The sequence below is a fragment of the Arachis hypogaea genome, chromosome 11, assembly GCF_003086295.3.
Source record: "Arachis hypogaea cultivar Tifrunner chromosome 11, arahy.Tifrunner.gnm2.J5K5, whole genome shotgun sequence".
Classification (NCBI taxonomy): Eukaryota; Viridiplantae; Streptophyta; class Magnoliopsida; order Fabales; family Fabaceae; genus Arachis; species Arachis hypogaea.
This window is the reverse complement of record NC_092046.1, coordinates 22,667,517-22,677,888: the sequence shown is the minus strand read 5'-3', so window position 1 is coordinate 22,677,888 and position 10,372 is coordinate 22,667,517. Positions and strand designations below refer to the sequence as shown.

The 10,372-nt window shown below is 39.6% G+C and overlaps 1 non-coding gene across 1 annotated transcript; it reads left to right on the top strand.

Annotated features, from left to right (window-relative positions):
• The first annotated feature begins 8,633 nt into the window (after positions 1-8,633).
• On the top strand, positions 8,634-8,741 carry LOC112724695 (small nucleolar RNA R71). Its single transcript, XR_003163845.1, has one exon. It is a non-coding gene; the product is annotated as a small nucleolar RNA R71 (small nucleolar RNA).
• Positions 8,742-10,372: the final 1,631 nt, after the last annotated feature.

Below are 10,372 nucleotides of genomic sequence, written 5' to 3'. Positions count from 1 at the left end.
GGTTTGGATCCTCCAAAGGGCCTCCTCCATAAGAACAGTTGTTTTGCACCAATGTGATGAGTTGAGGCTTCAATTCAAAGTTGTTTGCATTGACATTTGGAGTAAGGATGCTACTCCCATAATGCCTTGGATTAGGAAAAGTATAGGAGGCTAGAACCCTCCTTTGAGGCTGGCCATTATTAGCCACTCCCTCTTGTGGATTTGGGGCATTCACCTCCATCCCTTGAATCTTTTCCTCTGATTCCTCTTCACCAATGACTCCCTTTCCTCTGGCTTCTCTTCTTATTCTTCGAAGAGTTCTCTCATCAATGTCATCAGAGGTAGAGACCTCTCTCCTTGCTTCTCTCATACACACAAAACCAGAAGCCAAGAAACACAATCTACTCTATTGCTAGAGTTATGTTAAGGTTAGCTTAAGCAAAAATTCAAACAGTTAGTGTGCTTAGTAAAAATAAAAAGAAAATGCTTAATCTAGACTATCACCTTACTTAATCATTGTCAATCAAAATCAATCCCCGACAACGGTGCCAAAAACTGGATGGGAAAAAATGATTCTACACAAATTCACCGGCAAGTGTACCAGGTCGCATCAAGTAGTAATAACTCACAAGAGTGAGGTCGATCCCACATGGATTGATGGATTGAGCAATTTTAGTTAGGTGATGAATTTAGTTAAGCAAATGTTTGATGATTTGAGTGATTTTGATTGACAGAAGCTAAATTGCAAGTAAATAAGAGTGCAGAAGGTAAATTGAGCAAAAAAGTAAAGTACAGAAGAGATAAATTACAGAAACTTAAAGTGCAAGAAAGTAAAAGGGCTGAAACTTAGATTGCAAGAAAAGTAAATTGCAGAAACTTAAAGTGCAAGAAATGTAAATTGCTGAATCTAAATTGCTGAGAAATGTAAATTGCTTGAAGAACAAAAGGATTTGGGTACTGAGATTTAGAATTGAACTAGAAAACGCAAGTTAAAGTAAATCAGAGAGCTATGAGATGTAAGAATTCAGATTTGGATCTCAACAGCATGAACAGAAATGGAAAATTGCTTCAAGAAACAAAATAGCAAGAAAACTTGAATCAATTATGAAATCCTAAAAGAGAAATTGAAGATCAAAGAAGACCAATGATACTAGCAATCAGATCTAGATCTCAATTGCTCCCTTGATCAAGCAGAAAGGAAAATTGCAGATGAAATAAAAATGAAAACAGAAGAGAAAATTAAGATCCAATTCTTAGAACAATTGAGAAGAAGAGTAAAAGATGATTCTCAGATTTTGAATCAATGGAGCTCTTCAATCTCAATTCAAAATCCAAGAACAGAAAATAGAAGTTGCAGAAGAAAGAAAATGCAGAAAGAAAACTCAGATCCAAATTCTAAATCCAATTTCAAAACAAATGAAAATTAAAAGTGAAAAAGTAAAAAATGAGCTAAATGTCCTCTTTACAAATTGAATTAACTCCTATTTATACACTTTCTATTCTTCAAAGCTTGGAGTGGGCTTTTCAAAGTTGGCCTTGAATGAAAAATGGATTTGAAGAGGGATGGGTCCGATTAGCTTTGGTTGAAGTTGGGTTGGAGGCATGGGTCAGCTCGCAGGGGAGCACTCCGTTTGGTCTTGTGAACGATACATTCACTTAGCCTTGTCATGTGCCAAGCCTCTTTGCCCATAGCTCTTTGTCCATAGTGTTCACTCTTTGAACGCTACGTTCAAATTGTGAATGCTGCCTTGGTTACTTGCCTTCCTTGGCTTAGAGGCACGAAAATGTTGGCAAAAGGGAGCGCTACGCTCGAATTTTTGAGCGCTACTCCTCCTTGTCTTGATGCGCGCTCAGCTCCCTTGGTGCCCCCTCTTCGAGCGCTACGTTGCATCCTTTTAGCGCTGGCTTTGCTCCCTTGTTCCCTAGCCAAGCTTCACGAAAAAGGGAAAGAAGGTGAGCTGGTGCACAAAATTGTGATGTCCAGGCTCAAAGTATTCCTGGCACGTGAGCTACTTGGTACGCGTAATCGTGATTACACATTCATAATTTGTCACAACTTCGATACAACTAACCAGCAAGTGCACTGGGTCGTCCAAGTAATACCTTACGTGAGTAAGGGTCGAATCCCACGGAGATTGTTGGTATGAAGCAAGCTATGGTCACCTTGTAAATCTCAGTCAGGCGGATATAAAATAATTATGGAGTTTTCGAATATTATATAATAAAATAGGGATAGAGATACTTATGTAATTCATTGGTAGGAATTTCAGATAAGCGAATGGAGATGCTTTTCGTTCCTCTGAACCTCTGCTTTCCTGCTATCTTCATCCAATCAGTCTTACTCCTTTCCATGGCTAGCTTTATGTGATACATCACCACTATCAATGGCTACTTTCGGTCATCTCTCGGGAAAATGATCCAATGCCCTGTCACGGCACGGCTAATCGTCTGGAGGCATCACCCTTGCCAATGGCTTCATCTTATCCTCTTAGTGAATAATATGCTCACGCACCCTGTCACGGCACGGCTATTCATCTGTCGGTTCTCGATCATGCTGGAATAGGATTTACTATCCTTTTGCGTCTGTCACTAACGCCCTGCAATCGCGAGTTAGGAGCTCGTCACAGTCATTCAATCATTGAATCCTACTCGGAATACCACAGACAAGGTTTAGACCTTCCGGATTCTCTTGAATGCCGCCATCATTCTAGCTTACGCCACGAAGATTCTGGTTAGGAGATCTAAGAGATATTCATTCTAGCTTATTTCATGTAGAACAGAAGTGTTTGTCAGGCACGCGTTCATAAAGGAGAAGGATGATGAGCGTCACACATAATCATCACCTTCATCACGTTCTTGGGTGCGAATGGATATCTTAGAAGAGAAATAAGAAGAATTGAATAGAAAACAGTAGTACTTTGCATTAATCTTTGAGGAACAGCAGAGCTCCACACCTTAATCTATGGAGTGTAGAAACTCTACCGTTGAAAATACATAAGTGAAAGGTCCAGGCATGGCCGAGATGGCCAGCCCCCTAAACGTGATCAATAGTCTCCTAAGATGAACAATGGATTAAAACTGAGACCAAAGATACCTAATACAATAGTAAGAGGTCCTATTTATAATAAACTAGCTACTAGGGTTTACATGAGTAAGTAATTGATGCATAAATCCACTTCCTGGGCCCACTTGGTGTGTGTTTGGGCTGAGTCTGAGTGTTGCACGTGCAGAGGCCATTTGTGGAGTTGAACGCCAGTTTCTGTGCCAGTTTGGGCGTTCAACTCTGGTTTTGGATCCTTTTCTGGCACTGGACGCCAGATTTGGGTAGAAAGCTGGCGTTGAACGCCAGTTTATGTCGTCAATTCTTGGCCAAAATATGGACTATTATATATTGCTGGAAAGCCCTGGATGTCTACTTTCCAACACAATTGGAAGCGCGCCATTTCGAGTTCTGTATCTCCAGAAAATCCACTTTGAGTGCAGGGAGGTCAGAATCCAACAGCATCAGCAGTCCTTTTTCAACCTCTGAATCTGATTTCTGCTCAAGTCCCTCAATTTCAGCCAGAAAATACCTGAAATCACAGAAAAACACACAAACTCATAGTAAAGTCCAGAAATGTGAATTTAACATAAAAACTAATGAAAACATCCCTAAAAGTAACTAGATCCTACTAAAAATAATGCCAAAAAGCGTATAAATTATCCGCTCATCACAACACCAAACTTAAATTGTTGCTTGTCCCCAAGCAACTGAAAATCAAATAGGATAAAAAGAAGAGAATATACTATAAATTCCAAACTATCAATGAAACAGAGCTTCAATCATATGAGCGGGACTTATATCTTTTTGCCTCTTGAATAGTTTTGGCATCTCACTTTATTCATTGAGGTTCAGAATGATTGGCATCTATAGGAACTTCAGATTTCGAATAGTGTTATTGACTCTCCTAGTTCAGTATGATGATTCTTGAACACAGCTTCTTTATGAGTCTTGGCCGTGGCCCTAAGCACTTTGTTTTCCAGTATTATCACCGGATACATAAATGCCACAGACACATAATTGGGTGAACCTTTTCAGATTGTGACTCAGCTTTGCTAAAGTCCCCAATTGGAGGTGTCCAGGGTTCTTAAGCACACTCTTCTTTTGCTTTGGACCTTGACTTTAACCGCTCAGTCTCAAGTTTTCACTTGACACCTACACGCCACAAGCACATGGTTAGGGACAGCTTGGTTTAGCCGCTTAGACCAGGATTTTATTCCTTTAGGCCCTCCTATCCACTGATGCTCAAAGCCTTGGGATCCTTTTTATTTGACCTTGCCTTTTGGTTTTAAGGGTTATTGGCTTTTTCTGCTTGCTTTTTCTTTTTCTTTCTATTTTTTCTATTTTTTTTTCGCCCTTTTTTTTTTTCTGCAAGCTTTGTTCTTTGCTGCTTTTTCTTGCTTCAAGAATCATTTTTATGATTTTTCAGATTATCAAATAACATGTCTCCTAGTCATCATTCTTTCAAGAGCCAACATATTTAACATTCTTAAACAACAACTTCAAAAGACATATGCACTGTTCAAGCATACATTCAGAAAACAAGAAGCATTGTCACCACATCAATATAATTAAACTAAGTTCAAGGATAAATTTGAAACTCATGTACTTCTTGTTCTTTTGAATTAAAACATTTTTCTTTTAAGAGAGATGATGGATTCATAGGACATTCATATCTTTAAGACAGAGTTTACTAACTACTAATGATCATGTAATGAAGACACAAACATAGATAAGCACATAACATAGAAAACGAAAAACAGAAGAAATAAGAACAAGGAATGAATCCACCTTAGTGATGGTGGCGTTTCCTTCTTGAGGAACCAATGATGTCCTTGAGCTCTTCTATGTCTCTTCCTTGTCTTTATTGCTCCTCCCTCATTGCTTTTTGATCTTCTCTTATTTCATGGAGCATGATGGAGTGCTCTTGATGTTCCACCCTTAGTTGTCCCATATTGGAACTCAATTCTCCTAGGGAGGTGTTGATTTGCTCCCAATAGTTTTGTGGAGGAAAGTGCATTTGAGGCTTTTTCGGAATCTCATGGTGATGAGCTTCTTGCGCCTCTTGAGCTCCATGAATGGGCTCTCTTGCTTGCTCCATCTTTTTCTTAGTGATGGGCTTGTCCTCTTTGATGAGGATATCTCCCTCTATGTCAATCCCAGCTGAATTGCATAGGTGGCAAATGAGGTGAGGAAAGGCTAACCTTGCCATAGTGGAGGACTTATCAGCCACCTTGTAGAGTTCTTGAGGTATAATCTCATGAACTTCCACCTCTTCTCCAATCATGATACTATGGATCATGATGGCCCGGTCTATAGTAACTTCAGACCGGTTGCTAGTGGGAATGATTGAGCATTGAATAAACTCCAACCATCCTCTAGCTACAGGCTTGAGGTCCAATCTTCTTAGTTGAACCGGCTTGCCTTTGGAGTCAACCTTCCATTGAGCTCCTTCTACACATATGTCCATAAGGACTTGGTCCAACCTTTGATCAAAGTTGACTCTCCTTGTGTAGGGGCGTGCGTTCTCTTCCATGTATGGCAAGTTGAACGCCAACCTCACATTTTCCGGACTAACATCTAAGTATTTCCCCCGAACCATTGTAACATAGTTCTTTGGATCCGGGTTCTTACTTTGATCATGGTTCTTGGTGATCCATGCATTGGCATAGAACTCTTGAACCATTAGGATGCCGACTTGTTGGATGGGATTTGTTAGAACTTCCCAACCTCTTCTTTGAATTTCATGTCGGATCTCCGGATACTCATTTCTTTTGAGTTTAAAAGGGACCTCAGGGATCACCTTCTTCTTGGCCACAACATCATAGAAGTGGTCTTGATGGGCTTTGGAGATGAACCTTTCCATCTCCCATGACTCGGATGTGGAAGCTTTTATCTTCCCTTTCCCTCTTCTAGAGGATTCTCCGGTCTTGGGTGCCATCAATGGTAATGGAAAAACAAAAAAGCTATGCTTTTACCACACCAAACTTAGAATATTGCTCGCCCTCGAGCAATAAACAAAAGAATAGAAGAAGAAGAAGAAGTAATATGGAGAGGGAGAGGGAGAAGTGGTTTCGGCCAAGAAGGGTATAGAGGGATGTGTTGTGTGAATTTGATGAAGAATGGAGGTCTTTATATAGGGAAGGGAGGGGGGTTAAGGTTCGGCCATATGGGTGGGTTTGGGTGGGAAATTGGTTTTGAATTTTGAAGGTAGGTGGAGTTTGTGAGGTAGGTTTATGGGGAAGAGTGGATGGATGTGAGTGGTGAAGATTTAGTGGGGAAGAGAGATTGAGGTGATTGGTGAGGGGTTTTTGGGGAAGAGTGTTTATGGGGTTGTGTGAAAGAGAGTGGTGAGAAGAAGTGAGTAGAGGTAGGTGGGGATCCTGTGGGGTCCACAGATCCTGAGTGGATCCTGTGGGGTCCACAGATCCTGAGTGGGTCCTGTGGGGTCCACAGATCCTGAGTGGGTCCTGTGGGGTCCACAAATCCTGAGGTGTCAAGGATTTACATCCCTGCACCCATTAGGCATGTAAAAATGCCTTTGTACACAACTCTGGGCGTTCAGCACCAGGTTGGTGGCCATTTTGGGCGTTCAACGCCCATCTGTGTGCCATTTCTGGCGTTGAACGCCAGAACCATGCCTGTTCTGGCGTTCAGCGCCCAGAAGCTGCCCATTTTGGGCGTTCAGCGCCAGAACCATGCTCTGTTCTGGCGCTGAACGCCAGACAGATGCTCCTCCAGGGTGTGATTTTTCTTCTGCTATTTTTGATTCCGTTTTCAATTTTTATATTTATTTTGTGACTCCACATGATCATGAACCTAAGAAAACATGAAAAACAATAAAAATAAGAATTAGATAGACATTGGGTTGCCTCCCAACAAGCGCTTCTTTAATGTCAATAGCTTGACAGTGGGCTCTCATGGAGCCTCACAGATGTGCAGAGCTTTGTTGAGACTCTCCAACACCAAACTTAGAGTTTGGATATGGGAGTTCAACACCAAACTTAGAGTTTGGTTGTGGCCTCCCAACACCAAACTTAGAGTTTGACTGTGGGGGCTCTGATTGACTCTGCTTGGAGAGAAGCTTTTTCTGCTTCCTCTCCATGGTTGCAGAGGGAGATCCTTGAGTTTTAAACACAAGGGAGTTCTCATTCCATTGAAGGACTATTTCACCTCTGTCAACATCAATCACAGCTCTTGCTGTGGCCAGGAAAGGTCTTCCTAGGATGATGGATTCATCCTCTTCCTTTCCAGTATCCAGGACTATGAAATCAGTAGGTATGTAAAGGCCCTCAACCTTTACTAATACATCTTCTACTTGTCCATAAGCTTGTTTTCTTGAGCTGTCTGCCATCTCTAGTGAGATTTTAGCAGCTTGCACCCCATAGATTTCCAGTTTCTCTATCACAGAGAGGGGCATGAGGTTTATTCCTGAACCAAGGTCACATAGAGCCTTAAAGATCATGGTGCCTATGGTACAGGGTATTATGAACTTTCCAGGATCCTGTCTCTTCTGAGGCAATGTCAGTTGATCCAGATCACTTAGTTCATTGATGAACAAGGGAGGTTCAACTTCCCAAGTATCAATGCCAAATAATTTGGCATTCAGCTTCATGATTGCACCAAGAAACTTGGCAGTTTGCTCTTCAGTAACATCCTCATTCTCTTCAGAAGAGGAATACTCATCAGAGCTCATGAAGGGCATAAGGAGGTTCAATGGAATCTCTATGGTCTCTAGATGAGTCTCAGATTCCTTCGGTTCCTCAGAGGGAAGCTCCTTATTGACCACTGGACGTCCCAGGGGGTCTTCCTCCTTGGGATTCACGTCCTCTCCTCTCCTCACAGGTTCGGCCATGGCGCTTATGTCAATGGCCTTGCACTCTCCTTTTGGATTCTCTTCTGTATTGCTTGGGAGAGTACTAGGAGGGATTTCAGTGATCCTTTTACTCAGCTGGCCCACTTGTGCTTCCAGATTTCTAATGGAAGACCTTGTTTCATTCATGAAACTTACAGTGGCCTTGGACAGATCAGAGACTAGATTTGCTAAATTAGAAGTATTTTGTTCAGAGTTCTCTGTCTGTTGCTGAGTGGATGATGGAAAAGGCTTGCTATTGCTAAACCTGTTTCTTCCACCATTATTAAAGCCTTGTTGGGGCTTTTGATCCTTCCATGAGAAATTTGGATGATTTCTCCATGTTGAGTTATAGGTGTTTCCATAAGGTTCACCTAAGTAATTTACCTCTGCTATTGCAGGGTTCTCAGGATCATAGGCTTCTTCTTCAGAAGATGCCTCTTGAGTACTGTTGGATGCAGCTTGCATTCCATGCAGACTCTGAGAAATCATATTGACTTGCTGAGTCAATATTTTGTTCTGAGCCAATACGGCATTCAGAGTATCAACCTCAAGAACTCCCTTCTTCATAGGCGTCCCATTGCTCACAGGATTCCTTTCAGAAGTGTACATGAACTGGTTATTAGCAACTATGTCAATGAGTTCTTGAGCTTCTGCAGGCGTTTTCTTTAGGTGAATGGATCCACCTGCAGAAGTGTCCAGTGACATCTTTGATAGCTCAGATAAACCATCATAGAATATATCTAGGATGGTCCATTCTGAAAGCATGTCAGAAGGACACTTTTTGGTCAACTGTTTGTATCTTTCCTAAGCTTCATAGAGGGATTCACCTTCTTTCTGTTTGAAGATTTGAACATCAGCTCTAAGCTTGCTCAGCTTTTGAGGAGGAAAGTACTTGGCTAAGAAAGCCGTGACCAGCTTATCCCAAGAGTTCAGTCTGTCTTTAGGTTGAGAATCCAACCATAATCTAGCTCTGTCTCTTACAGCAAAAGGGAAAAGCATGAGCCTGTAGACTTCAGGATCTACTCCATTAGTCTTAACAGTATCACATATCTGCAAGAATTCAGTTAAGAACTGAAAAGGATCTTTAGATGGAAGTCCATGAAACTTGCAGTTCTGCTGCATTAGAGAAACTAACTGAGGTTTCAGCTCAAAGTTGTTTGCTCCAATGGCAGGAATGGAGATGCTTCTTCCATGTAAATTGGAATTTGGTGCAGTAAAGTCACCAAGCATTCTCCTTGCATTGTTGTTGGGTTCGGCTGCCATCTCCTTTACTTGTTCGAAATTTTCAATCAAGTTGTCTCTGGATTGTTGTAATTTAGCTTCTCTTAATTTTTTCTTCAGAGTCCTTTCAGGTTCTGGATCAGCTTCAACAAGAATGCCTTTTTCTCTGTCCCTGCTCATAAGAAAGAGGAGAGAAAAAGAAAAGAAGAGGAATCCTCTATGTCACAGTAAAGAGGTTCCTTATTGTTAGTAGAAAAGAAGAAGAAGAAATTCGAACACAGATAGAGGAGGGTGTTCGAATTTGGTGATGATGTGAGGAAGAGATGTTAGTAGATGAATAATTAAATAGAATGAGATGGGGGAGGGATAATTTTCGAAAATTATTTTGAAAAAGAGTTAGTGATTTTCGAAAATGGTTTTTGAAAAATGTTAGTAATTTTCGAAAGTTTTTGAAATCAAAAATAAAAAATAAAAATAATTAGTTAATTAAAAAGAAATTTTTGAAAAAGAGGGAAGATATTTTCGAAAATGAGAGAGAGAGAAAAAGTTAAGAAACAAACAAAAAGTTAGTTAGTTAGTTGAAACAATTTTTGAAAAGATAAGAAGTTAGGAGGTTAGAAAAGATATTTTGAAAAGATATTTTTGAAAAAGATAAGATAAGAAGATATTTTTGAAAAGATATGATAGGAATTAGTTTTTGAAAAAGATTTGATTTTTAAAATTACAATTAATGACTTGATTCATAAGAAATCACAAGATATGATTCTAGAACTTAAAGTTTGAATCTTTCCTAACAAGCAAGTAACAAACTTCAAATTTTTGAATCAAAACATTAATTGATCATGTTATTTTCGAAAATTTGATATAAAAAGAAGAAAAAGATTTTTGAAAAATATTTTTAGAATTTTCGAAAATAACTAAGAAATTTGAAAAAGATTTGATTTTTGAAAAAGATTTTGAAAAAGATAAGATTTTCAAATTGAAAATTTGATTTGACTCATAAGAAACAATTTGATTTTAAAATTTTTTGAAAAAGTCAATCCAAATTTTCGAATTTGATGAGAGAAAAAGGGAAAGATATTTTTTTGATTTTTTGAATTTTTATGATGCAAGAGAAAAACACTAAAATGATGCAATGCATGAAATATTTAGATCAAAACAATGAATGCATGCAAGAATGCTATGAATGTCAAGATGAACACCAAGAACACTTTGAATGTTATGATGAACATCAAGAACATATTTTTGAAAAATTTTTAATGCAAAGAAAACATGCA